The 14,073-nt window shown below is 47.1% G+C and overlaps 1 protein-coding gene across 1 annotated transcript in view; it reads right to left on the minus strand.

The window, feature by feature from the left end:
• LHFPL6 (LHFPL tetraspan subfamily member 6) overlaps positions 1-14,073 on the minus strand; it is a 210,829-nt gene that overhangs the window by 20,687 nt on the left and 176,069 nt on the right. The window lies entirely within an intron of this gene.

The raw sequence follows: 14,073 nt of genomic DNA on the forward strand, positions 1-14,073 counted from the left end.
CAGAAAGAAAGGAAAACACGACTTAATACAACCCGTGACCATTACCATAATTAAGGCCTACAGGTAAAATCAATACTTGGAATTACATGAAAGGGTCACATTAACTTCTTATCATGAGGCACCTATGCTGGGAGCACTGGTAAAGCATGCATTAAACTTTCTCTACTACTCCTTCTATTGTGGGTATGTCTACTCAGCAATGTAAGCCTAGGGTTAGTGGGACCCGAGTTAGCTAACCCGTGTCTGGGAACCTTGAGCGTCTACACTGCCTTTTAACCCTAGGTACGGATTTTTTTACCCATGCTTGAACCTTGGGCTCTGACGTCCACACTACAGTGCACATACCCGAGTCAAAGTAACTCTACGTCAGAGTGCCTAGCGCCTCTCCCTCCTCTGGTGTTGAAACTCTAGCCCTACGAATGTGTTGCACAGTGGGAAAACTCTACTGCCCACCCTCTTTCCTAACTGTAACGGTGCTAGTGATGGGACTCTGGTCCCCACACGGAGCATGGGTATGTAAACTGCATAATTAGCTCCTTTGGTGGTTGTCTCAGTAGGCTGACTGCAGTTTGAGAAGGCTTTATACCAGGGGTGGGCAAACTTTTTGGCCCAAGGGCCACATCTGGGTATGGAAATTGTATGGAGGGTCATGAATGCTCATGAAATTGGGGGTTGGGGTACAAGAGGGGGTGCGGGCTCTGGGGTGGGGCCAGAAATGAGGAGTTCAGGGTGCGGGATGGAGATCAGGGCTGGGGCAGGGGGTCAGGGTGCTTGAGGGGGTCAGGGGTGCAGGCTCCAGGTGGCACTTACCTCAAGCACCTCCCGGAAGCAGTGTCATGTCCCCACTCCGGCTCCTACACGAAGGCATGGCCAGGCGGCTCTATGCGCTGCCTCAGCCACAGGTGCTGCCCCTGCAGCTCCCATTGGCCGTAGTTGCTGGCCAGTGGTAGATGTCGGGCGGTGCTTGGGGCAGGGGCAGCCTGCAGGGCTGCCCCTATGCATAGGAGCCGGATTGGGGAACATGCTGCTGATTCTGGGAGCTGCGCAGAGCCACAGCACGCATAGAGCGAGGCAAGCCCTCGACCCTGCTCCCTGGCAGGAGCTCAAAGGCCAGATTAAAACATCTGAAGGGCTGGATGCGGCCCCCGGCTTTATACTAAACTACCATCTAATCTGAGAACTGGGTTCTCCACCTCTAGGCTGAGTCAGATTGGCAGAAAAATGCCCATGTGCACCTGTTCTGAGGCTAATGAGGACATCAGTCTCCAAGGGTGTCAAACTATTAAAGTGAAACTTTGCAATTCTTCATTTTTAAAATGGAACGTTCAAAAATGGGAAGGTTGGTTTTTTATTTATTTTTGTCCTTTTGTTTTGAACTTTGACATAAAATGTAGGTTTCAGAGGAAAAACGCACCCACACACCCCGGCCTGGCCCTTCCGGCTGTGGAGCGGTGTGCTCCAGCACCCCCTGGGGATCCCTCCTTCCTGCCCCCTTTTCAGCACGGGAGGCAGAGATAAGGCTCCTTGGGTGGCTGGGGAAGTTTTGGGGCTGGCTCCCACTCATGGCACTCACGGTGCATGGACACCCCTGCACACGCAGCCCCAGGGAAGGCAGGGACACTTGGGAGCAAGTGACAGAGAGAGGAGCAGGACCAAGTGGCTGCCCTGCAGGGCTGGGAAGTGGCAGAGCCTCCATCTTGGCTTGGCTTGGGGAGAGATGACCTCCAACATCCTGGCAGCCACCTCCTGCCTGTCAGCTTTGCTCTCTGCTGAAGGCAAACTCTGTGCAGCAGCGAGGAGGAGCTGGAGCCGCAGGAGGCTGTGGGGAAGTTTGGGGCTGGCTCCCGCTTGCTGCCCTGACAGTGCCTGCTGCCCAGGCATCCCTGCACACACAGCGCCAGGGAGGGTTGCAAGGGCAGAGAGCGGAGCAGGGACTAAGCGGCTGCCCTGAAGGAAGGGGGAGCAGCCAGGATGTTGGGGGTCATTGCTCCCCCAGCCCAGGGCCAGCGCAACCCATTAGGCAACCTAGGTGGTTGCCTAGGGCGCTAACATTTGGGGGGCGGCGACCATGGCAGCCAGACCTTCCGCCACCTCTGTCGGGGGTGACATTTTGGGGGCATGACCTTCCACCGCCTAGGGCAGCAAAAAAGCTGGCAGTGCTCCTGCCCCAGCCATGCTGAGCTGGGAGCTCTGCTGCTCCCCATCCCTGCAGGGCAGCCACTTAGTGCCTGCTCCACTCTCGCCCCGCCCGCCACCGTGCTCCCTGGGGCTGCGTGTGCAGGGGCACCCAGCCAGCGTGCACCAAAATCTGGCTGTGCTCTTGTGACCAGGAAGCAGCTCTCTTTGCAAAAAGCTTCTTCTGATCCATCTCCACTGAAAACCTTGCAGGCTCTCTGATAATGCCCTTGCAGACTGGTGCTCAGCAGACAATGGGTTAACGCTGACCTTAGCTGCTGTCCTTTGCAAAGGGAGGTGTGGCTTCCATCTGTAACAGAGTGCAATAGACTGCACCACAGATTGAAGGCATAGAGAGGACTAAGAAAGTTGCCTCAGGGAACTCTGGGATACATCCAGAGAATATACTGAACCCAAGTCAATCCAGGGCTGTGTGCACACAGGAAAGCAACCCTAGGTCCCATCTTAACATGGGCTCGGACTCTCCAACTCTTCATGGTCCTGGGACCTTAGGGTCAAGCCTTAGGTTAACACAATTGGTGTGTGGATGCAAGGCAGATTAGGCTTGAGCCCGGGCTCTCGCCTGTGGTTACACTGCTGTGTAGACATACTCCGTGAGTCCAGTGGTAAAGAAACTCTGTAGCTAGCTTGGATTTAACTTTTCCTTTTTATGAACTTTTCCTTCAAAACTGCTACATATTTTGTTTGGAAAATTCAGCATGTGGTTAAACAGGCGCCATGTTAATCACTGCATTTAAGAGATGATTGCTTCTGATTAATTAATACAACAATCAGTCATGCTCTATAATTGTTCCAACATGAAAAAGTAAACCAACACTCAAGCCTAACCATTCTAATCCTTCGTTCCTCTTCTCCTCTTTCACATAGCCCAGGGCCAAAACAGACTGACTTAATAGGCACTTGATCAATTCATATCTCCGGAACCCAGAACATACGATTTTCATGAACCATTTCAGCAAAAGCAAGTGAACTCATGAACCACTTCACCTATTACCAGTGGTGAGCTGGAGCCAGTTCGCACTGGTTCGCATGAACCGGTTGTTAAATTTTGAAGCGGTTTTAGAACCAGTTGTTAACCCGCTTCCCTGTGGGGAGGGGGCGCTGCGGCTTTGATGGGCTCGGGTTGGGAAGTGATGTAATTCCTCCTTCAGCCACCAGGGGCGCTGCGCTGCAGGAGCCATGTGGGCTGCTGCCTGGCCCTGGCCCTGTTTCTGTTGCTGCTGCCCCGACCCCTGGCCCTGGGGCTCCTGCTGCTGCCTCGTGGGTCCCCAGCTGCTCTGCTGGGCCTGGGCTGCGTCCTGCTGCTCCGAGCCGCTCTCCCCGTGAGTACCCGCCACCCTGCCCGCAGCCAGCCCCTGCCGCACCCCCCTGCCCGAAGCCAGCCAGCCCCACACTCCTCTGTGTCCAGCCCTGCCAACCACTGCCGCACCCCCTGCGGCCCTGCTCTGTCTCCAGCTAGCCTCACACCCCCTGCCCTGTCTCCAGCCAGCCTCACACCCCCTGCCCTGTCTCCAGCCAGCCCCGCACCCTCCCGTCTCCAGCCAGCCTCACACCCCCTGCCCTGTCTTCAGCCAGCTCCACACCCCCTGCCCTGTCTCCAGCCAGCCCCGCACCCTCCCGTCTCCAGCCAGCCCCGCACCCCCTGCCCTGTCTTCAGCCAGCCCCTGCTGCACTCCTCTGTCTCCAGCCCTGCCAACCCCTGACGCACCCCCCTGCGGCCCCGCCCAAAGCCAGCCAGCCCCACACCCTTTGCCCTGCCTGCAGCCAGACCCTACCTCCAGTCAGCCCCACCCCCGCATGTCCAGCCAACCCCGCACCCTCCTGTCTCCAGCCAGCTCCGCACCCCCTGCCCTGCCCGCAGCCAGCCCCACACCCCCTGCCTCCAGCTAGCCCTGCCCCACGCCCCTGTATGCAGCCGGCCCCATGTCCATTGGTGCCCTGCAGTTCCCAGGGCAGTAACCCTGCACACTTGCTTCAATGAGGGGGGCAGGAAGCAGCTGGGACCCACACATGTGCACACCCTAGGGTGATCAGACAGCAAGTGTGAAAAATCGGGACAGGAGGTGGGGGGTAATAGGAGCCTATATAAGAAAAAGACCCAAAAATCGGGACTGTCCCTATCAAATTGGGACATCTGGTCACCCTAGCACACCCCCAGGGAGTGGCGGGGACCCACATGTGTGAAACGGAGCTCATTTCTAGTTCAGGCCCATCTTTATATAAAATAACTTTAGGTGGAGTTAACATACATCTGTATTTTCCCGGACATGTCAGGCTTTTTGGTTCTTAAATCGCCATCCGGGATTTTTTCCTCCTGGGAAAATATGGACGTATGGTAACCCTATTGGTACAAAAAATACATACTGGTGGCACATCCCTTAAATCAGAACTTTGTATAGGGAACCGGTTGTTAAGATTTTGGCAGCTCATCACTGCCTATTACTGTACTATGTTGAAAGCTTAACATTCACATGTTCTGATTTGTCAGCCCCTCATGCCACCCAGAATGGATGTGTATTTTGCCAGAGTCTGTCTCTTCATAAGATGTTCACAAGGCCATGATCATTGCGAAGATGTAACATTTTTATCAAACTTTCTTCTCAGCTGTTGCTGCAGCCGCTGCTGAAAGGGCAGTGTCCAGCTGGTGATGGTGAACTTTTTGTTGCATCTTTAAAAGGGGAGACTCTACAGGGCATTTAAAAATATACTGCATAGTTTTATTTTTTAACTTCATTTTGATAATGGCCTCGTAGAAGCATGATAATTAATTATGACTTACATTAGCCCAGGGGCACATGGCACGTTGCAGATTTATAGGTCAACAAGATCATTACAGAACTTGCAATCTAGAGGCGTAATCATGTCTTTTACCTAGTGCATGGAGCACTGGGCCAGGATTCAGGAGACCGGGGTTCTATTCCCAGCTCTGCCACTGGCCTGCTGGGTGACTGTGGGCAAGTCACTCAACCTTCCAATGCCTCAGTTTCCTCGTCTGCGAAGTGAAGATAATGATATTGACCTCCCTTAGAAAGCACTTTGAGATCTACTGATGAAAAGTGCTATGTAAGTGCTAGGTATTATTAATATATAGACATTGGCCCCTTTTGGGGCAGTGCAGAGCTGTGCCAATTCAGGGGGAGCTCTGGGAGGAATTCTCACTCAGGATCCCTTTGGAGTTATTTGTCTATCGAGGAGGTACTTGTTTCGTCACATCACCCCAGCATCTGAGCTCCTTGCAATACTAAGGAGTGTAGCCTTACAGCACCCCTGGGAGGTAAGGAAATGGAGTTATCTTCATTTTACTGCTGGGGAACTGAGGCATGAAGTAACTTGCCCAAGAACAAACAGGAAGTTTGGGACAGAACCAGGATCTCCTGAATCCCAGTTTCACGCCTTAGTCCCAAGACCCTCTTTCCTCTCCTTAGGGCAAACGATCAGAAAAGCAATCAGGTTTGCTAGTCAGGTTACTTTGTCTCATCTCGCTCCTGAGACTACGCAACATCCATGAGCCCAGAGCTCCACTACTTCCTGTGAGGTGTGTACAGAGGGACATAGCTGCTGTAGCCTTCCTAGCTTGCCCTCTGTGAAGTGCCATGATACTGGCCCCACTGAAGTCAATGGAAATTTTACTTTGGACGTCACCTGGGCCAGGATTTCACACTAGGAGGGAGCAGTACCTGTGTTGAAAAAACACAGATGGTGCAATTGTACCTGGCCACTGCTCAGGGCACAAAGCTTTGAGTCTTTCCATCTTCTTGCATAACCCTGGGGCAGCCAGGCACAAAGGCCCTAAATAAGGCACATCGTCGTAAACAAAGGATGACAGATGATGGAGGTGGGGTAGAGAAGACAATAGACAATAAAAGGGGATGACAATCTGCACTGTTGGAGCATAAGAATACAGATCAGGTGTGACTCATGGTTATGGGCCAAATTCAGCTCTGGTGTATGCAGACACAGTTTCACTGGCATCAATGGAGATGCATACATTTACACCAAGGCTGAATTTGGCCCTTTATGTTTTTATTTCTTTCACTGTCGTTCCAGATTTTTATTTGTAAGTTTTGTCCTGTTGTTTTTAAACAATTATATCAGGCGTGAGAGAGGGAGTGGTTAGCATGGGCAAGAGATTAAGAAAGTAAGGGGAGGGGTGTTCTAAGGTAAGATCTGAAGGGAAAAAAGGGTAGTTCATTGGTACCTAGGAGAAGGGATGCTGATCTGGGGACATGGGAAAGTCTGAAAGAAAGACACAGAATGATGAGCGGCAGAAGGAAACAAAGGACTAGAACAGGGGTCTCAAACTCAATTTACCTTAGGGCCAGTGCCAGTCCTCAAATCCTCCCAGTGGGCCAATAATGTCACTGAAGATGGTGTTCAGAAAAGAAAATGTTTATATTGTATTTTTTATTTCAAATTTCTTAGAAATAATAAAGCTGTCATACAACGTCATACAATTCTTCACCTGCCAGAGAGTTTTTAGTGTTTGCCAGACACCTGGCAATGCATCAGTTCTATCAGTTTGCTGATGTTTGGCCTCAGTGACTGAGCAGTTGAAACCTTCAGGATTGCAGCAAGGTGTGCATCAGATAGTTGTGCTCGGTATTTTGACTTGTTTATATTCATTGTGGAAAAAAGTGAAGCTGCCTCCATGACTGACTCTGCCCAGCAACTAATGGGGAGGTTCTCGGGTTGCAGATGGCCCATGGGCCGGGACTTTGAGACCCCTGGACTAGAACATCAGCCATGTTCTGGTGCTGTTCAAGCAATGACTAAAACATCAGCAGGGAATGTGATTGGGGAGAGCTGGGCAGAACCTGGAATAAGGAGTTTGAACAGAAAGCGCTAGGGAGCAAGTGAAGGGGCTAGAAGAGGGGAAGACATAGTTGGGGGAGCAAGCAAAGAAGATATTTTCTCTTCCTGGCCATATTTTTTTTGAAAACTTCAACTTTAATAGTGGGAGCATAAAATTAACCTAGTTTTGTTTGCTTCCCCCAACATATAGTAGTGGATAATCTCAGCATATCACATGAGCCTACTCCCGCTGCCCCAGGCAGCCTGCTCTAGGGATATTTTTGATATTTATCCAAGGCTGCAGAGCCAGCAGAAGCAGGTAAACTGACATAAACAATAGCCGCTTTGAATTATGTTTTCAGTCAATTTTAAACATGTAGTTAGTAGAGGTTGTTCCCCAAGCAGTAGCAGTCATAATGTAGGCCCAAACAGGGCCTCTCAGACTAGAACTGAATATTTACAATGTATATAAAAGTTTAGAGACAAAGGTCTTCCAATCATTTTGTAACATTTATGGCCAGATTGCCAAAGGTTCTGAGCAGCCATAGCTGTGAGTGAGGTCAATGAAAGCACCTCACCTCTCAAAAACATAGCTACAAGAGACTGGGAAAGCACCAAGATACTAAAGAAAGCTCTAAGAGCAGCAAAATGGGTCCTGGGAATTCCTCCTCCTTCAAAACTGCTTCCATTCAAAGCCAGCTCAGCACCCTGGCAGTCAAGTGAAAGGAATATTAACATAACAATGTTATTCCTGCCAAGAATGCAAAACAAACTGTTAGACAGCCCTTGCCAGTTACTCTCATCAGGTGGTAAAAATGTACAGGCTGCCTGTTAAACTCATAAAGGGCTGTTTGTTTCCAGTTCAATTTAGGTTTTGTTTCCGTGACAGTGTTTTTTCCACAAATACTGCTCCAAACATTTCCCACCCCATCCCCCTTTTATAGGCCAACCTCTTCCGAGCATCCTGTTCTGAGCATTCTCTCCAACAGCACATTTGGATACCGTGACTCTGTGCCTTTGGGGAGCTAATCTTTTATGCTCTTTCTTCACCTAGATTTCCCCACATAACTAAACTGCAAGACAGAGGGCAGGGGAATGGTTTTCTCTGGAGGTCATCTAGATATCATTCTCTATTGGTCAGATGGGAATACTATATAAGCGGTGCTGCCAGCTTTCTGTATCAAGAGCATTCACAAATATTTTATATTTGCAAAATTCTCACAGACCAGTGACCTAGAAAACGATACTCCTACCTCAGCTACAGAAAGCTGACTATTGAATTATCTGCTCTGGAACATACTATCATTATGTTAACTGTATTTTGTCTCTCAATTGTAATAACTTCCTAGAAGGAAGAATATTGCCTATTAATTTTGAGCTCATGCCTGTTTCCAATGAAGTCGATGGCAAAACACCCAGGATTGGGTCTTTTTGTCCTTTAGTTGACAAGGATTGTGTTTTGATGGATCCCTAATACAGCAATAGCCCAAACAGGCTTCTTTTTGCCCTGTTTTCTGTCTCTGCACAACATGTTGGACATCACGTGCATGGCTCTAAGACAGGTACTGCAGAGCAACGGGCAGAACTCAATGACTGATTTTGGGGTGGGAGCTTTTAAATCCTCTGTGACACAGCAGTGGATTTAAATAAACCTTACATCTATAGCCTAGGGGACATTCCAGGGCAAGCAAGCCACATTTCTGAGCCTACACAAATCCACAGCAACCTTTTCAAATATTCCCAGGCTCTCTCTTTTTCTTGTGGTGAGACCTGTATTCTACTTCTGGATCTGTCACAGACCCCTTTGTGACTTTAATTTCTTCACTTCAGCCTCCTTACCTGTAAAATGGGGATAATAATTCTAGTTTATATTACAGGCATGTTGTGAATCTAAACTGACAGATGTTTGTAAAATATTTTGGTCTCCTCAGATGGATAGGGCTATACAAGTGCAAAGGTTTATTTATTAATTATTGTTATTAATTATTATTATCACAAATGTGTCAAAACACATCCCATATATTCATTAGAAGAAAGTATTTGTTCTCAGATACTGCATGTATCTCCCACTAAAAGTATTTAAGGTCCCCATTTGAATATCTGAGGGCCCAGTTTGGCTCAAAGTATGCTGATATATCTCTCTTCAGTTTTCCTGGTGTAATTTTTTTGGGTCAGCTACTGTCATTTACTATGTGTTCGTAAATTACCTACACAAAAGTACCCTAGACCTGGATGAGACCACTAGCAATATAAATGAATAATATAATAAATACTGTTTCTGTGTTTCAGTTTCCTTTTTGGTCCTTTCACCAAACTAGGAAATTCTGGGGCCTGGCAGAGTCAAAACATTACAAAGGAAGCATCTTGCCATGGCGAAGGATTACACAGTCAAAGGCACTGGTTCTGTTCTCAGTTACTTATGTAAATCTGGAGGAATTCCATTGAAGTTAATGGGAAGAAACCAGTATGAAGCCAGTGTGAGATCAGAAACAAAGCCAATCATGTATACACAGTACTTGTAATGTGGTACTAATTGATAAAAAAACAATCTAAGGTATGGCTGGCATGACCCTTGAAATGTTAAGCTGCTCCAAAGGATGTGCAGCAGGAGCAAGCAGTGCTCTTGCAAATGATTGCACTGTGTTAAAAATAGTTCACATTTTCCAATAACTAACCCATTGCACTGATGTCTGATTCTTACTATTTTTGTGTCACCCAGGAACTAATAAGCCAAAAGGAAAACAGCAAATAATTGTGTGAAGACCAGATCAACTCCCCATTCCAAAGAGAGACAGCTCTCCCCCACTCCCAGTGAGCTGTTGTATTTCAGCAACAAGCAAACATTCAGTTTCTTTTGTGGAGTATAAGTCAGCCACTGTGGTTTCCTTTATCTATAAGTCTGCACTGACTTCTGACTCCAGGCAGTGACAATGAGATCAATCAGGAAGCTGCCACCTAACTTCATGGCTTCCCTAGTGAAAAATTGATGTAGCTAAATTGGTCCCTGTCAGCCAAGAACTGTTTTTTTATTAATCCAGAACAACCAATATTGCAGAGCTTTCCACATTTCCTAACAGACTCTGTAAAATCAAAACAGGATTAGCTTTGCTTAGACATCAAGCTTATGATGAGATCCAGAAGCACAGGCAGCAACTGTCTGAGTGCAGAGAGTGAGGAAGATATAACAGCCCGAGATGTATGTGCCAGTTTGGTGCACAAAGGTGCACACAGGTTCTTTGTGGACTCTCTTTAGTGAATACTGAAACAACCTGAGTCCAAATGGACTGTTCAGTGCATGGAGCCACATGACAGTAAGATGAATGGGGTTTAATTACAAACATACATACAGAGGGTGCCTCCTTGACATTTTCGAAGTAGTCACAAAGAGTTTGACTCACAGAGTCAATTAATTTTAATGGGAGGTAGGTGTCTAAATCCTCTAGATGCCTTTGAAAATCTCTGCCTCTTGTTTTAATGTAACACTTGCAAGACGACTACGGGTCTGATCCAAAGCTCACTGAAGTCAGTGGAAAGACTCTCATTGAGTTTAATAGATTTTGGATCAGCCCTATGGCACCTATCCTGTAATCCGACTGGCACTAGTGAAGCCCCATTGACTTCAGTGGGATGCTGCGTACTTGTAAGTGTCAACCTGGATCAGGACCTGTATGAGCATCGAGCCTGTTTACTATAATCTCCAGTTATTTTCAACCCTGATACTTTAACACAAAAGTTTGCAGACAATTCAGCTAGCCACAAGGAATATTGTTTGTCTAACTTAAGAGCTAAATCAAACTGCCCTGAAAGCAATGAAAAACCCTAACCTAATTTGGAAAGTTCAGCGGCGAGCCGACACTGATTTAATTCCAGCGTGCACATCCTGGTCTGCCCTATAGTTAGAATATTTAGCCTGCAATGCTTTCCAACTCTCCACGCCCAGCCATGCAGCTGCTTAACATGCTTAGAATGCCTGTGACATTCTTTAGAGAAAAGCACCCTGTGGTAATTACCATCATCTTTCAACTTTTGTTACCCCTTACAATCATCAAAAGAAAATGTAAAAAAAGGAACAGGACACATGCAGATGTGTCCATAAAATGCAGATGGATACAGGAGAATCCCAGCTTTCAGGTGTGATGGGATCAGTCAGTAGGAGAGGTCTAACTTGTCACTGCAAAACCTGTGGAGTAATGAGCATATCTAAATCTGTTTTGGATGACATGCTGGGTCATGGAGGATGAGCTGGCACTATAAGCAGCCCTCTGGAGTGATTTCACAACTGGAAGTGAAGGGCAGGGTCACCCCGGGGGGGGGGGGGCAAGTGGGGCAATTTGCCCCAGGCCCCGGGCCCCACAGGGGCCCCCACAAGAGTTTTCGGGGCCCCTGGAGCGAGGTCCTTCACTCGCTCCGGGGGCCTCAGAAAACTCTCGCAGGGCCCCCAGAGCTTCTTCCGCACCGGGTCTTCAGCAGCAATTTGGCGGCGGGGGGTCACTTCCTTCATTCTGATAGTCACAGCTAGCTTTAAACACAAGCAAAGCAAGCAGCCACCTGGGCCCTCCTCTTTTGGTGGCCACTCACCATGCGAGCTCTGCAGTTCCCAGCTTGACCCAATCTCTCATGCCAGCAGCAGGACTGTAGAGAGGCTATACCCAGCCTGATTGCTTTCTTTCCTTCACCGGCAAATCAGAAGGCAGGGCCTCATGATAGCATTTGTACTAGAGTTTGATTACCCAACCTCTCCAGCTGCACATGAATGAGTCAATCAGGTCAACTGGTTCCTAGACTATAATCTATGCATTGTTTGGTGCAGAACCTAATACAGTTAAATCGGCCTTAAGCAACCAGAGAAGAGATTGGATGCCTAGAAGACCTGGGCCCTCCTTCTCCTGCCATAGGATGCGCGTACCTCAGTGGGAGTTCCTTGTTTGCTATGGTAGAAACTAGAACCCTGGAGTGAAACCCTGTCCCCACTGACGTCAACAGGAATTTTTCCAATGACTTCTTAATTAAAGGTAGAATAAAATTGTACTGGATTTGGGGGCTACTTAAAAGTGGTTGCTTAAGGCTAGGCTGTTTCATAGCAGTGCTCCTTAGCACAGGATTCAGTGTATTACCAAATTCTCACACTGGAATAGAGAAGGGAAGGTGGGTCAGACAGATGAGCCCAGAATGTGAATCTTTCCCACTTAGGCCCTTCCTGGGGGACTGCATCTTGTTGGGGTGGGAAGGCTTGTGTGCTTGTGACCCTGTGAGCTATGTCATTATAAGTTCTTTGTAGGGTCACCTAAGCTAGACAGGTCAAAGGGTAGGGAACAGACCTAAAGCAGCCCACTCTTCCTCCAGGTTGGGGTTAAGCAATTGGCTAACAACCTGCCCTCATAAAAAATGTAGTTATAGAAACTCAGGATGTTTCCTGTTAAACTTTAGAAAGCTCCCAATCCATTTCCGTCCCCACTACAATCGTTACCTCTTTTATTCAACCTAAACAAGCCTCACTACCCTGGTGTGATCTCCAAACCCAATAGCTCCCTAGGTTTTGCTCTTTCATTGGTCTTTAAGATGGCAAGTTCCTCATTTGTTTTCTCTCGTAAAACTACATAAAAAATACACAAGTACAATTTGAGATGAATGGACAGGCACCACCTGGATCACAATCAAGGGTCCTAAAATTGACATGGCAATAAACTGAGTTAGCAGAGTAATGGGTAGTAGAATGATGAGTGACAGTGAGTGAGCTTCATCCACCCCCATTATAGACACATTGCTACAAAACAGACAATAAGCTTCATTATTGCTCATGCCACAGGCATAACTAGCACTTGTATTTTACTCCCACTTTGGATTTTAAAAGTGCTTTATGTTGGTATGGATTGGAGTTTGTGACTGAAAACCAATTAACTTACAAATAGTTGCTGTTTATGGCTGATACTGCTAAGCAGGGAAAAGACAGACAGTAATTACGCCAGTCTCTTTGCACAGAACTAAGTTTCAAATTCGAAATTATAAAGTGATGATTTGTGGCATTAAGCAATCAGACAGCCACTCAGAGGTAAAATATTAACATCTATTAAAATCGTGGGGAATTGTCTGGGTCTGGACAAGCCTGAAACAATACATAGAGTGGATTAATAAGCCGAGAGACATTAACTAGTTTTGGCTATGTTATAAACTCAGATCCATCATCATACTCCATGAAGCCCCCTCTTATTATGTGGCACACACGTGGCATGATGTCAGTCCATTTGATTGTTGTCTTATTTAAGGTCTGTAAAGAAAAGCCAAATCTTCAACTACTTTATCTCATCTCTTGAAAAGGAGGAGCCTAAACACAGTCCAGGATTCATCCGAGTATAATGGAAAAACTAATGGTGATCACTGGGGAAAGAAAGTGGTACTGATAGCAGAAAGAGTGCTTAACTTCAGACTTGTCCTTTTAGTCTTACTCCTTGAAACAGGCTTTGCTTTCCAAACGGGACACAAAGCCAATGGTGCTACACCACTTGTGGTCATTGAAGAGCATAACAGCTTTCACAGAGGTGTTACGGATTTTATTCATTTTGTGCACCCTAAATCGAATTGTTTCCTAAATTCCAATCAGTTACACCCTACAAACCTACTGAAAGCAATGGGACTGCACAGATGTCACTAAGGGCATAATCTGAAGGCAACAGCAAACAGATTGCACAGATGTAATTGAGGGCCCACAAAACCTTTATTAGTGGCATGAGAAGCATGAGATGAAAGGAACCCACCTTGACTTTTAAGATCCCAGGTTGAACTTGCAGGGTAAACAGAAAAAACATCTTGACTTGAGCAAATGTGATGTGCAAGTCACTGAGAAAAAATAAAAACTGAACTGCATGATACCACTTTTATAGTAATTTTTTCAGAGAATAACCACCCTTTAAATATGTCCTGGGTTTTGTTTTTTTTCCCTAGCTCCTACTTTTTTTCCTTAAAGTCACAGTTTGGGACATTACCAAAAAGAGAAATCCTTGTAAGGTTTTGTTTTTTTTTCTGGGCAATTCTAACAAACACTGCTCCATTGACAAAAATTCAGGCCATCTGCTGTACCTGAAAGAAACT

Source organism: Mauremys reevesii, linkage group 1 (assembly GCF_016161935.1).
Source record: "Mauremys reevesii isolate NIE-2019 linkage group 1, ASM1616193v1, whole genome shotgun sequence".
Taxonomy (NCBI): domain Eukaryota; kingdom Metazoa; phylum Chordata; order Testudines; family Geoemydidae; genus Mauremys; species Mauremys reevesii.